Source organism: Rhipicephalus microplus, chromosome 2, assembly GCF_043290135.1.
Source record: "Rhipicephalus microplus isolate Deutch F79 chromosome 2, USDA_Rmic, whole genome shotgun sequence".
Taxonomy (NCBI): Eukaryota; Metazoa; Arthropoda; class Arachnida; order Ixodida; family Ixodidae; genus Rhipicephalus; species Rhipicephalus microplus.
The window spans coordinates 272,134,876-272,149,252 of record NC_134701.1 but is presented as its reverse complement, the minus strand read 5'-3'; the positions used below and the strand labels follow the sequence as shown (position 1 = coordinate 272,149,252).

The 14,377-nt window shown below is 43.1% G+C and overlaps 1 long non-coding RNA gene across 1 annotated transcript; it reads right to left on the bottom strand.

The window, feature by feature from the left end:
* Nucleotides 1-631: 631 nt before the first annotated feature.
* On the bottom strand, nt 632-12,452 carry LOC142788227 (uncharacterized). The gene is made up of 2 exons (XR_012889297.1): nt 12,155-12,452; nt 632-959 (listed from the first exon to the last, which is right to left on the bottom strand). It is a non-coding gene; the product is annotated as an uncharacterized LOC142788227 (long non-coding RNA).
* Nucleotides 12,453-14,377: the final 1,925 nt, after the last annotated feature.

Genomic DNA, 14,377 nt, shown 5'->3' with positions numbered 1-14,377 from the left:
TTTTGCCCTCGTGTTTCACCTTCTGTAGTAGGTGTACGAAAGGCATCACATTTAGCAAACGAGCGCATGTGTTCGTGTGTACAATGGTGCACGTGTGTCTGATAGCGTGATTTTAGACAATGCAAGAATTACCCACATGAGTCTGCTATCGATAGTCAGGCGTTTCTCGTCCCCGCAGTACGCCTATAAAGGCTGCTTAAGATACGGACATTTCACATCTAAAGTGCTCCATTATGCGTCACTGTAAATCGTTCATTTCTAACTGCTTGCAAAAAAAATAAATAAATACGATTGCCTTTAGTGAACTTACGAAGTAAATGCTAGCACTTCTTAGGAGACTTTGCAGACAGCCAAGTTGGCGCTTTTGCTCATTTAATATTATAATCAGACGATGATATTTTTATTATGGCACGGTGTGCGACTTTTCGATGACGATTTTACTCTAGCGCTTCCCTACACTAGTTTTATTGAAAGATCATGAAGTTTCCATATTCAAAAAAATTCACAAAAGATTATACTATTTTTATTTCCTCTGAGCTTCATATTTCCAATTCGCTAATAAGGGTCATTCTGCTCATGTTTAACGAAGCTCCCACACTAAAACCATCGAAAAAAACACAGCGACACGCAGTTCGCATACAATTCTTTTATTTCTGTCGTGCAAAAATGTTTCTGCACTGCAGTTATTAGGAACAAAATTGAACAAAAATTGAGGTATAATAAATAACAAAACATGAAGGCGCCGCCAAAGGCGCCTACCGCCGGATGGCATCGGTGGACAGTCACACCGACTTCAGTGCCTTCGTAATCCCCGTTGTCGTCGTCGTCCGAAACGCCGCCGACGTCATCTCACCCGGTGGCCGTCTTCTTCGTCCAAGGCATTCGGCAGTTACGGCGCGTGGCGGGACCACCACGTGCAAGGCTTACAGCGTCGGCGATGCGCGAAGCAGAACGTGACCCTGCGCGAAACGCCGCCATGGTGAGCATTGAAGGACGACACACTAGCGACTCACCTCGACTCACCTCGCTACGTGAATCCTAATCTCAGAGAGTCGCTGGAGGAATAATTTGGTGGAGTTGTAAAAGCTAGTGAGTGCAGTTTTTAAAAGAAATGTTGGTGAGAGAGTGAGTCCATTTGAGAAAAAATTATGAATCAAAGTAAACCAGTTCAGAAAAACTTGTGCGAGTGTACATGCCAATCAGCTTCAAACAGAAAATACATTTATTTAGTGAGTATAACTGTTCTCTACGTTTTCTGCCGACCTATGGTCCTGTATTCTTATCTTCAGCCTTATGACTTCATGTTTATAACCACGGCTACTCACGCAGATATGCCACCGGGATAACGATCGACGCGAGGCGTGAGCAATGTAGTAAGAGGGAGAGCGAGTTCTTTGGCTTCTCACCGCAATACATTTAACAGCGTTTTATGGCGTTAAAGCACGGGCATCATCATCGAAAGCCTAAATGCACGCAAAAGGACTTGCTTGACTGCATTGAACCGCAAGACCATGGAATCCAGCTTAGGAAAATTGCGATGAATAAGCTTAAGTGAGCTCCAATTTTTTCTGCCGACCCATAGTGAGCACGGTAATCAAAGGCAATGTAACCGGCACTGCGAACAACACAGACAAAAAAATGAGGGTGCTCCGAAATTGCGCCTTTACGAGCGTAGCGCTATTGCAGTATCCAGTTCCTAGTCCGAATAATTCATGTACGTAGCGCACGAAACCTTTCCTAACTTGATATGCACCCACCATATGGCCTTAAGGAGATAGGCGCAGCTGCGTGTGTGCCTTTTCTAGTGGGTGACTAGCTCTAAACCACGAAGCAATTATGATCAATGTTCTGACACGCGCTGGTAATGGGTGCTTCATTGTTGCAATACTTAGTGTCGCATTGTGAAGCATATATACTGGATGCGTGTGTTTCTAAAGCATCTAAATTACTTTCACTGCGATTCCAAGCAGAGGAAGCTCTTTTTCACCGTATTTCCAAGCACACGCAGGGCCGAGGGATCGAACACCCGCACGCCACGCTAACGTCCTGGCTTCGAGTCCTCTCTGATCCAGGATTTTTTTATAATTCATTTTATTTGCATTGTTCTTCACTTTTCGGTCGTACATACGATGATTTTCCACTAACAACCGACGGCGCTGACGCGGGAATATCTGCGAAACGAGCTATTTAACGCTGTCGTGTGAAAACACTCGGGAGAAGGTATGAAATTGCATCGCAAGTTAGCGAGATCCAACACAAGCACGAAAACTAATAACGTAGTTACGAATTTCGCTAGTTTGAAAACAAGCGGTCGTTAGAAAACTGTAGGCGTTCAAGTTTCGTTTTTCATCATATGTAATGCTGTCTAAACCAACTGGCGCAAATGTTTGGTCGCTCAAGGACACCCAGACCTCGTTCATGATTATAGCGGCACACAATACGTGCAATGGAAACAAAGAGACACACAAAAAGTAAAGAAATATAAGAGCGAGAGGAAAAAGAATATTCTAAGAGTGTGCTGCCGAGCTGCATACACAGTAAAATTTTTTACACCCAGAAGGATGTAAAAAGGGTGCTTTCACGAGAAAGCACCTTTTGCAACACCCTTTAACACCCATAAGTGGTCGATTGAAAAAAAGCACCCATTTCTTTGGGTGCTTGCCTCAATAGCACCGTAAAATAGGCTCTAAGGGTGCTTTTGTGCTTGAGAAGGGTGTAGGTGACGATTCATCAGATGGAATATGCAGCATAAGAAGAACACATAAATATATTATTTGGGATTTTACGTCTCAAAACCTCGATATGGTTATGAGGGTCGTCGTAGTGGAAAGCTCTAGAGATTTTGACCATTTGGTGTTCTTTAATGGGCGCTGATATCGCACAGTGCCCAGGCTTCTACCTTTTCGCCTCCATCTGAATTCGACTGCCACGGCCAGCATCGAACCCGCGACCTTCGGATTGGCGGCCGAGCAGCGTAGCTACTGCACGAATATGTGGACCTTGCGTTAAATGACGGCCTAGACTTAGAATTTGTAAAGGTGCTCTCCGAATACAGCAGAATGCCAGCAGAAGCAAATCGCGTTTCATCTATAATGGCAATTAACTGCAATCCACGTTACGGAAGCTCACCTTAGCGTTGGTTATAAGCTACATGTTTGCTGTGGATTATATACAGGAACATAATGTTCGCCCGAGTATGTGTGTGTGTGCGTGAGCCTGCGCATGTGTTCGCGTGTAAGCGCGATTGTGTGTACACCCGTGCATGTGTGCGTGCGCGTGTATGTGCGAGTCCGTGCTTGTGTTAAGCGTGCCTGTGCACATGTGTACGCCCATGCATCCGTGCGTTTACGGTCGCGTGTGTTTGTTGCCGTATGTGTGTATACGTGTATGTGTGTGCGCCCGTGAATAAGCATGCGTGTGTATCAGCCCGTGCGCCCTCAAATTTCGTGTGTGTGTGCGGGGGGGGGGCACTGCTTCTTATTGTTTAAGGTCCCACACCTGTTCAGACTGGGAGTCTATATGGAAGGTGGCTTAAAAAATGGCGGTGGTCAACGCACTGTACACGGACTATTCAGTACATGGAAAACAGCTGCACATTTTCGTACCTCATCATTGCTTACGAACTTGCTGTGGTAGCTGATTAGGTCCGCTGAGACGCTTCTACGCTCGAAAACGTGGGTTATGACCAATTCACACGGAAAGCTGTCACTGCACTTATGCACAACCATCGTTTATATTAACAATGTTTAACAAGAAAGTGCCCTGCCTTTGCTACAGGTGCTTAGCTAGCTCATTGGGCAACCATATGGAATTATGTGCTGATCATGTGGTCAGCAAAAAGTTTGTTATAACAACCTCGGCACGTTTGGTGGTGCATGACAAGCCTTCTAAACATTCGCGACTGTGGAATAATTTGTTCCAGCTTCGACTACACATTCAGTGTTTGCGGTACCATACGCGGAATTGCCAGACACAGACAATGCGAAAAGAAATTCCTCTGGAAAATGGTGTAGCGATGCTCTCCCGCTAATGCCACCGAGGACGAAATAATTATTGTTTCTGGCCATTCCATGGTGCATTTTGTTTTCCGCAAGTTTTGCTTCACTATTTTTCGCCCACTGCAATCGCATTCCGTCAAAATACTCAAAGAACCCGAGGCTGGTAAATAACCAGCGTCGCTGTGCGACTGGCTGGAAGGAGTGTTGCCAAATACAAGGAGTCCTTCCGTGTCGAACGGCCGTCCGCCGTATGCGCCATAGCGTTTGCCTTTCGGCGCCGTCTTGGCGGGTTTCCCACTCCTCCCCCCCCGCTCACCCCGGCCAGCGTTGCTCCCACAACGGTGGCGTAGATAAGCGAATAATTGCGTCACCGAACACCTGCGTCGACAGCTGCGGCACCGCCGCCAGTGCCTCCTCCTTGTCTCTCTCAACGTTGCTCTATCTGTCTCATCGTCTTTCAAATGCGTTGCGTTGATCTGGGGTCTTGGTCGCTGTGTGTGTTCTAGCGAACAGGCGCATATTCAATGGTGGTCACGCATGACACCGTGTTCGAAGTGACGCTCGGATTAAGGAATATTCATGGAGTGGCGGACACGGACAACGTGGACCTGTTAACGGTGAGTGTACTGTTTTCGTAGATAGTAATCATACAGCGCTAGCTGGGCGCCTGCAGCAGCTCTGCCGAAGTAGGCTGGCAGCCATTTACAACAGCATGCGTTCGCGGGTCTGTTGCAGATGCCCGATTAAACGTGTGACTTACGAGTTCACACTGCTATGCGCGATGTTCTGTAAGTGCTTGCATCACTCATACAGTGAGTGGTGTGATCACTTAACAAGGGCGGGATTAGTTGCTGATCGCAAATTGTCTCTACACTGCACAAAGTGATTGATATTGTTTTAAGATGTGCTTTGGGCTACATCGTAATAACATTTCTATTAATACTCAAATGTGCAACGTGTTTCTGTAGGTGTAAGCGTAAAAAAAGAAAGAAAAAGCAAAAATTATGTACAGAGGCGCACTGTACAAAATGGCTTTTTTTTGCTTAAAGACGGTATAGTTGGAAGTGCTGATATGCCGCGATGCTCCCAGCACGTGCGCCTCGGTCTATTAAGCTATTTAGGACAAGTGTCACCAGCAACAGGGAAAGATCTAGCAGACTTCCAAAGGCGCGTTGTTGTGGCCATCGCCCTGCGTTGTTTTCCCTCGTTTCTGTTTGCTGTTTTCGTGCTTTGCCTTCATCTGCGATAACGTTCGGCGTCATAACAGAATCGAGAGAGTATACGTGACTGTGGGAGCTATGTGCGGTAGCTCTAGCATAAGCCATGGCTGCTGCAACGTAGACGGCGTCCGCGCGCGTTGGTGTCGTTCGAGCGCTCCTACTTGCTTGATTGTATTTAACTCAGTATTTAGGCACGGGTTACGTTTGTAAATCCCGTGGTCAATAATCGCTAATAGCGTGCCCCTGATTGCAATCAGAGGATGAGCTTGGTTGTCGAAATATGCCAGACGCTTTTTCTGAAAGCAAGCTTTGAAAATTTTTTTTAAATAAATACTTTATTACGTGCTAGGCAGTGCCTATTGCAGGCCCACAACTCTTTAAAAACTGGATGAACTATCACATCTTTTATCAAATTACAATGAATTAAGATGATTGAAATATAGGTGACGAATTTCTGTCCTAGATTAGGTGCACAAAACACATGTTCGCAGCCCTACGTCTAGAAAGCAGGCAAATAGGAAGCACAGCGTCAAATTTGGATTAGATTCCATTGACGGAGCGTCTTGTGAGGTTAGAAAGAACGAGAAAATGGTTCATTTTTGATGCCCTTATAGAGGCAGTCAGAATTGCACTGATTGGTGACTTGTAACCATTCCTCAGATTGTTAGAGGCGTGATTAAAGTCAGTAAATCTTTTACTTTTTTTTGCAGGTCTCTTCGCTAGTGCCACGCCCAAGATCATTTGTTCTCATGTAAAAGAGAAAGCAGAGATGTCTTCACTGTTTGTACATGAAGAGGTAAGTTTCTTGTGCGTTTTGATTAATGCTACATGTTCTGAACGTTGTACTTTAAGAATTGTTTTTTACACTGGCTCACTACCCTAGAAGGAATTTGATTCTTAGGTGAGTTCAGGCTTTCGTAAGTGCCATTTTTCAGCTGTAGTCTTACACTTCACCTCATTTCGGGAATTCGCTGTATGCTGGAAAACTCTCATCTTCATCATACGAAATTATTGGAATGTATGGGTTGTATGCTTCGAGTTCAGTGTAATGTCTATTACACGCCATTTCGAAGGATACACACTACACATTCTTTATATATGGTGCTGCCAGAACAGCACGAACATCCTTTTATGGGAAGTCATATTTGCTCTTATCACAGGATGAGAGGGTGCCTCTGACGTCCTGCATAGTCTACCCCAGCCCCAGCCTAGAGCAAGCCTACTTCCTGAACTTCCACATGGATAACCGAAAAATCTTTCGTGTCAGTAATGACGAAGAAGGAATGACAGCAATGATGAGTTGATTTTTTTTATTTTCAACATTGTCTACGGCCGCAAGGCCTTTAATAACCACCGTGATTGAGCTGCTTTTTCTCGGCGTGAGTTTGGAGTTTATCAAAGAAGTTGTTCAGGCAGTACGACACTGAAAATTTTAGTATCACAATGCCTGAACATCTTTTTCTAGTGTGGTCATGGTAGATGAACAAATATTGTTATTTGTGTAAGTTATTTTGCCTAAATATAGCTGGACCATTCCATGCCAAACGTCCCAGCCACTTTGGCGACCTTCTGAAATGTATCTGAAAAAAAAATGTGCTGACTTACTTCATTGAAAACAGTGAACTGCTAGAATATTTCAGCGAGAAAAAAAGTTTTGTTCATGTGGCTGGCTTATAACTTCCTGGCATAATGCCGTCTGTGGGCTGTTTGTGGAAAATTTTGCTTTAAAACTACCGCTTATTTTTTTTAAAGAAAATTTGGTCTACCTGTTAAGTAAATGTGCTTCTGTAAGGTATTTGAAGCTCAATAATTATAGTGCAAGTTTTTTGCCACAATCGCTTCCAAGAATAAAGCCATAATGTGTTATGTTTGCATTTTTATTGCAATATTGCACTTTGTATGAATATCTGAGCAGTGAATACTTACTCCACAAAAGGTATATTTTGAGGAAAAAATATCTTTAGACCTCTCAAGCTGCTGAAATATACGAGAAAATATCACGAATTTCACAAAATTGTGATTTTGGTCCATATTGAGATGCAATTTGCTCCATGTTGTGATACAATGAAAACTCATCACTATACCTAAACTGTAAGAAAATGAAATTATTTCTGTAATAAAAATCTTATCGCAAAAAGGACAGGAAAGAGCGCTGTCAACTGAATTTTATTGAAGGTGCTACGAGCGTTTTTATACTTAGAACAAGACCAGGGCTCATCTGCGACAACACATGTGTGACCATGACAAAATAATTTTAACCGAGAAAAGAATACTATCTTTCGGAAAAGATAAGTGAAGGTGTACTGATGCATTGATCCTTGGCCTTCCTGATAAAGAGTTATAAAATCTCTCATTTTTCTGCTTGCTTTTTAAAAAAAAACCGTGTTTTATAAAACCTAGGACCTTACATTCTTTACGGTGTCCGGCCATGAGACTACTATAGCCCTTCTTAACATTTAAAGCATGCTGTCTTGCTTGATCATCAAAGCATTGCCCAGTTTGTCCTATGTTTACTTTTCCACGTGTTAGCGGTATCTCATACACATTATATTGGCATTCAGTAAACCTATTCTAGTGACGAATGGTGCAAGATTGACTATTTCTGTTGCTGTAAGTACATGCACTTTTGAAAGCTTGCAAGGGGTGGAAAACAACAATGTCATATCTGCTGGCTCTTTTCCTGAAATTGTGAGACACCTTATGTACGTAGTACCGTGTGACATGCAAACGTGATTGGTCATTCTCTTTTTCTTTTGGTCCTGTTTCCTTTAACTTTACTTTCTGCAGGAGGGTTTCGCAAACAAGTGTGATGATGCTGCTGGGGTATTGGCTGGTGCTATCAGCCCAGGAGTGCTAAGAATGTTCTGCCTTTTGATAGTAGGCATTCAAAATTAGTAGAAAGAGGAATTGATACCACATGTATTCAGGCCACCCTTCAGAAGTCATGTTAGCACAAGGGTGAGGTCAGGCTTAAAAACCAGATTAAAAGACTAAAAGATGCTGGGTATCCCAACAGAATCATCACACCCGCTTGCGAAACCCTCCGGCAGAAAGTAAATTTAAAGAAGACAGGACCAACAAAAAACAATGACCAAAACCTTTGCATGTAATACCACATCACGTGTCTCACAATTAAAAAAAATAGCCAGCAGATATGATATTAGCGTGTTGTTTTCCACCCCTTGCAAGCTTTCAAAAGTGTGTGTACTAAACAGCAACAGGAATAGTCAATCTTGCCCCATTCATCACGAGAATAGGTTTACTTAATGCCAATTTAACGTTTGTAGAAGTATTTTTTATCAGGTAAACCAATGATCAGTGCATTACTACACGTTCACTTATCCTTTCCGAGAGAGAGTATTCTTTTCACAGTTAAGATCATTTTGTAGTGCTCACACGTGTCGTTGCGCATGAACCCGGTTCTTGGACTCCGTATAAAAGCGGTCGTAGCACATTCATTAAATTCAGTGGACAGTCGGTGCTCTTTCCTGTCCTTTCTGTCTCTTTCTAAAGCGGTCGCGCTGTGAGTAGCACACAACCACGATGAACCAACTCTCCCAAATTAAGCTCTTGTTACGTAACTTGTAGACCAAGTTTCGTATGGAAAGAAGGAGCTGTGCTTTTGTAATAAAATTTTTCATATACAACACCTAGACGTAATTCCAGGAAGTTTAGAAGGCAGCCACGTGACCAAATATTTTTCTTCTCCTAAGTATTCCAGAAGTTCACTATTTTCAATGCAGCAGGAGTTTTTCAAATACATTTGAGATGGTTGCCAAAATGGCTGGGACATTTGGCATAAAGTGACCCAGCTGTGTCATTAGCCATAATTATGTATTACCTCTTTTGTTTTTTGTGTGTCCTGACTCAGTTTTGTGTTCGTTTTTAGCTTATTCTGTTTCTGATCATTGTATTGGTTTCTTAAGTATTCGCTAAAGTTATATGTGCGAAAACCCGTCTAGGTTTGCATGTACATCATTTCTCATAACCAATTGTTATACATCCAGGAATACAAAGCTTAAACCACTGTGATTGTATACATTTGAAAACACTATCCATATATATTTTTGTGTGAATCACTTCTTGGGAACGACTGTGTACATGAAGGCGTATATAGGGAAATTATGGTGATTGTATATATTTGAAAGAATCATAAGTATGTATTTGCCTGTATTTCATTCCTATTAACATTGTGTACATGAAGGAGTATTAAACTGGAAACCACTGGGATTGTAGATACTTGAAAGAATTATAAAAATATATTAGCGTGTATTTCATTTGTAGTCTCTATGTACTTGAAGCAGTATACTAAACTGAAACCAGTGTAATTGTATGTTGCAAACAGTTGTCAATAAAGTGAAACTGAAAAAATATAATAAACATTTGAGGTGTTGCATGTGTAGTGTACGTATACGTGAACGTATATATGGTGAAAAAGTTGTGTGGCAGAAGAAAAGTTTGTTTTATTTGCCTATTAAATAAACGCAATATGCAAGGGCAGCAAGGCTTCATTTTCTGTAACGCGCTTTATGCATATACTGTGAAGCATACATAGATCCAGCACAAGTTCATACACGATTGTACGCGTTTATATTTTTGCCCACACGCAATGAATGGAGCTCGACAGGTGGCGCACCATTGATAATCAGGACCACTTTCTTCAAGTAGTGTGTAATCAGTGCATGCTGATATCTATTAGTGCAGTCTAAAAGAATACTGCCACCCCTGCCATGGGCACTCATCACCCTTGTGCACCCTTCTCGCACCCTCCTCAGAGGGTGCTTTAAAAGTGAAGGATATCGAAGGCACCCTTCCTTAAGGGTGTTTCTGTAACACGCTACAGTTTTTTTACATGTACACCCTATTCTAAGGGTGCATGGTAAAGCACCCTTTTTGGAAGGTGCTGAATTAACACTCTTAGGGTGTCGTCCAGAGGACAAGCTCATTTACACCCTTCTGGGTGTAAAAATTTTTACTGTGTATGCGTCTGACTCTTCTAACAACGTTTCATTTCTCAACGAACCTTTGACACGAAGGCAGATCCTGTGTTCTATGAATGGCCTGTCTCGCTTTTTATATCCAGTATTCTAGATGTTAATACTTGCATGAAAATAAGGAGCTAATTATTAAAATGCAAAATACATTTAGCAGCACACTTCGTACATTCCCAAAAAGTCGTCTCGAAACTAAAAGGTGCAAAAAAAGACGTTCACAAGAAAAAGTACAGAAACAAGCGCATACTTACTATTTATTTATGAATTTACTTGACAAAATGAAGCGCAATGGTTGTTTCAATGCATAATTAAACAGCGCGAATTTCCACTTTGTACCAGAGAGATCCTAGTGAACGCAATTTTTTCGTGCTATGTTTGGTTTCTGAAGTTACGCATATATGGCAATAAATTCTAAGATATGGTTTGGTCAAAAGCACCTTTTTTAACCCACAACAATCATTATCCGGCTGCTGACCCGTAGGTCGTGGATTCAAAAGATGGGATTGTAGCCGTATTTCGGTAGACGAGAGCTGTCAGGGGCCGGTGTACTGTGCGATGTCAAAACGCGAAAAAAAAGCACTGTATTGTCATAATTTCTGGAGCCCTTCACTACACCGTTTCTTATAATCATATACTGGTTTCAGGAACTATCTAAAGCCTCAGATAATATTCTTATCACCCCGTTATAATGATTGATTCGTGGTGTTTAACGTCCCAAAACCACCATATGATTAGGAGAGACGCCGTAGTGGAGGGCTCCGGAAATTCGGACTACGTTGGGTCCCTTAACCTGCACCCAAATCTGCCCCAGATATTATTACATTACTACAATAATACCCGTCATCTGGCTTGCTGGCATTTCGAAAACTAGACACACCTTTCCTTACATAGATACTATTGTCACCTTGATAATGCGCATGATTGATATGTGGGGTTTAACGTCCCGAATCCAGATAATGCACATTCTATTCGTAACTGGGAAATTCGAGGCACGCGTCGATAATGCACCAAAAGCAATATAGATACTTATTATTACGCTGGGAAAGAAAGACAGCCTTCTTTTTTTAACACAAAAGTGTTTCATGTCGGGGTCTATTTGGGCCTCGCTGACGTACTTCGGTCCGGTAAAAGAAAAGCGTTGCAAAACATAATCTAACAGATTCTATAAAAATAAACAAGACCAAATGTTTACGTCGTGATGCGTCTATTCATCAACCTATCTGCAACGCGCGCCGCTATTCACTAGGCCACGAAACGTACGTTGTCAAACATGCCAATTACAAGCCATTTATACACAACATATACCGTATGTCGGTCCTCAGAGCTCTTACTTCATCGCGCTATTGTCGTCAGTAGCGAGTTGGTGCGATTGCTTCGCATTGGGCGCGCTCGCAAGGTCGTTGCTTCTAGCGTTTTTTTTTTTTTGCCTCCACAGAGCGCAGTCTCTCCTGCGCGCACGGTTATCAGACTCGTGGTTTGGGAGAGCAAAAGGTCACTTCGCTCCTTTCTGCGGCCGCGCTTTAAAACCGAGCTCGCTTCTCACACACGAAGAAGTGAGGACTGTGACTGTTCGCGCTTGTGCGGTCTATACTTGTGCGTTCGTTTGGTGCATCTTTTTTTCTGGTTGAACAGGACCCTTCAAAAGTCGATCGGTAACAGTCGTAACAGTCGCACCGAAAGTTTCGAAGTAGTGGTCGTTCTCCGCTTGCATTTTCATTTTCTAGCTGTAGCATCCGTTCGTTCGCCTTTGTGACAAAACAATGCACAATAAACGCTCAACTGCTTTTGTGAAGACAGGCTTCCCTTTCTTGTTATAACAATTCCTAAAAAGAGGGATCAACCACGTTTTTACTGTATAAGCCAACAGCCTAGTCTACCACATCTAGTGACTCGTCCGGTGCTACGAAAAAAGCAGCATATATGTCTACAAATATGTACCCACCAGCGCCTTCTTCCTAGTGTAGTTGAGCGTTGGCGCCTCCTGGTGCTGTACCACAGGTGCATCATGCATCGGGAAGGCGGCGCAAACGCCCGAGTCGCCAACTGCTGTTTGCGTCTGCGGTCTTGCGCCGTCGCTGTTGGGTCGAGTCGACCATAGCACCTCGCTGCGTGGAAGGCTCCGGATGGAGGAGTCCAGACCACCTCTGCCGATTGCGGCTGAACTCGTCGTGTTCTGCTGATGTAGGGAAGCCAGGACATTGCTTCGGCGGCCAAGTGTTAGGCGGTAACCAGCACGACAGAAGAACAGGGCCTTGCTCTGCGAAACGTATATAAACGAAAGCTAGAATTCGTCTATCGAAACGTGATTGTGACATCATTGTGATTTGAAACTGAGTGCTATATAGGAGCAAGAAGACAAATGGAATGGTTGTTATGAATGAGAGGCATGATACGAGGCACGCAGTTGTGAGGGGCTGCAAAACTACTCAGCTAAATTTATCTGCTAATAAGAGGAATCCGCATTTTGCCTTCGTGTTGCGCAATGTTATACTATGAGCCCAACCATCAAGATAAGAAAAATATGCACATTTTGCGCTTATATTGAAGGTCGCCAAAGGAAATAAACTTCTCGACTTATGAAAATAGTCACATCGTCAACTAATTGAGTTGTTTTGAAAGCTCCTTGCCGTGCGCAGCGAAATGCACTAAGGTAATCATAAATCGACAGTTAGCAGCAAAAGGAACCGTCAAGGATTTCATGCTTGTAAACCAGTATGCGAGTCACCAAGAAAATGCTGCTACACCATGTCAACTAATTCAGTGGTTTTTCGGATCTAATTCGCCGTCCACAGTGGAATGTGCAAAAGTAAGCTAACAGACAGGACGCGGCAAAAAAAAATCGATGATTCTATGTTCATATTGGCCAAAACGACATGAGAGTCACCACTTGAATGCTGCACTGTATATTAAAACATTATTTATTTATCACTCAAATCACTCCAGGCGTTATCCTTGATTTAAAGGTACGAGAAAAGGATATGGTTCACAAAGGCTGCGAATCCACATACTGTGATTAGCAGTGGTAGATTCCACACAACCAAACAATTTGTTTGGAAAAGCCCATAACGAGCCGACAATTTTTTTTTGCCCGCCTTCACTAGTCATAAACACTGGAACGCCTGTGGATTCTGATGAACAGGTTAGACACGCGACTATCATAGTGAAGACGCAAAGTCCGATGACACATTTTATGTTTAAACAGGATTGTTTTGGCCTCGATATGTCTGAAAGGAGAGTGCGTCAACTCTGGGGATAATTGCGAGAGACTGAACGCTTCATGAATGACCAGTTAAATGAGAAATCAACAGCGTCGACTAGCTCAAACAGGAGGCTAGAAAATGGCGTCTTACCGTGGCGGTGTCCAGCATTGTTCTAGAACGAGCAGATCACGAGGAGAGCAACGCACGTGCAACTTCTTCTTCGGTAGATTGTGATTCTCGCAAGTGAAATGTAGGCTTTGACAACCTCGTCTTAAAATCTTGAGATTGGTGAAAAGTGGTCTATTCAAGAATGTTCACGGTATTAGTTAAACAGAGATACCAACCAAATATAAAAAAACATAAAATATCGAAGATTTCGTGCCTCTTACGGCAGCGTTGTTCACATTGAAACAATGCAGTAAAGGTATTATATACATGTTCAAATTGATGGCGCCAACAAGGCAAATTAGTATACTCAGAAAGCTACTGTCATTGCTGAAGAGGGTGCTATCAATAGTTTCGATTAGCAAAAACTTTTAACCCGCTACAGTGGCCTTATGTGTATGGTGCTGGGCTGCTGACCCACTGGTCGTCATTGAAAATTCCTGCACTGGCTGCCCCATTTTCGATGACGACGAAAATGCTTGAGGCCCGTGTAGTTAGATTTAGGTGCATGTTGAAGAACCCCAATAGGTTGGAATTCCCGATGGCCTCTCGAGCGGCGTCTCTCATTATCATGTGAATTTGGGGCGTTAAACCACCAAAATTATCTCGTAGGCTCTGGGGTCAATATTTTAAGGCCGCTGGTGGTCCGGTCTTACCAGCTTGCGTCTGCGGTGCATCAGCCCCAGGCTCTTGCTTGTCGTCTGCTTCAACGTTGGCAACTCCCGCAATGTCCGTTTCCCTTGCTCCCAGCTGGTTTTCACCTGCCGAGGATGATGATCGTCATTTGCGCCCTTGATTGT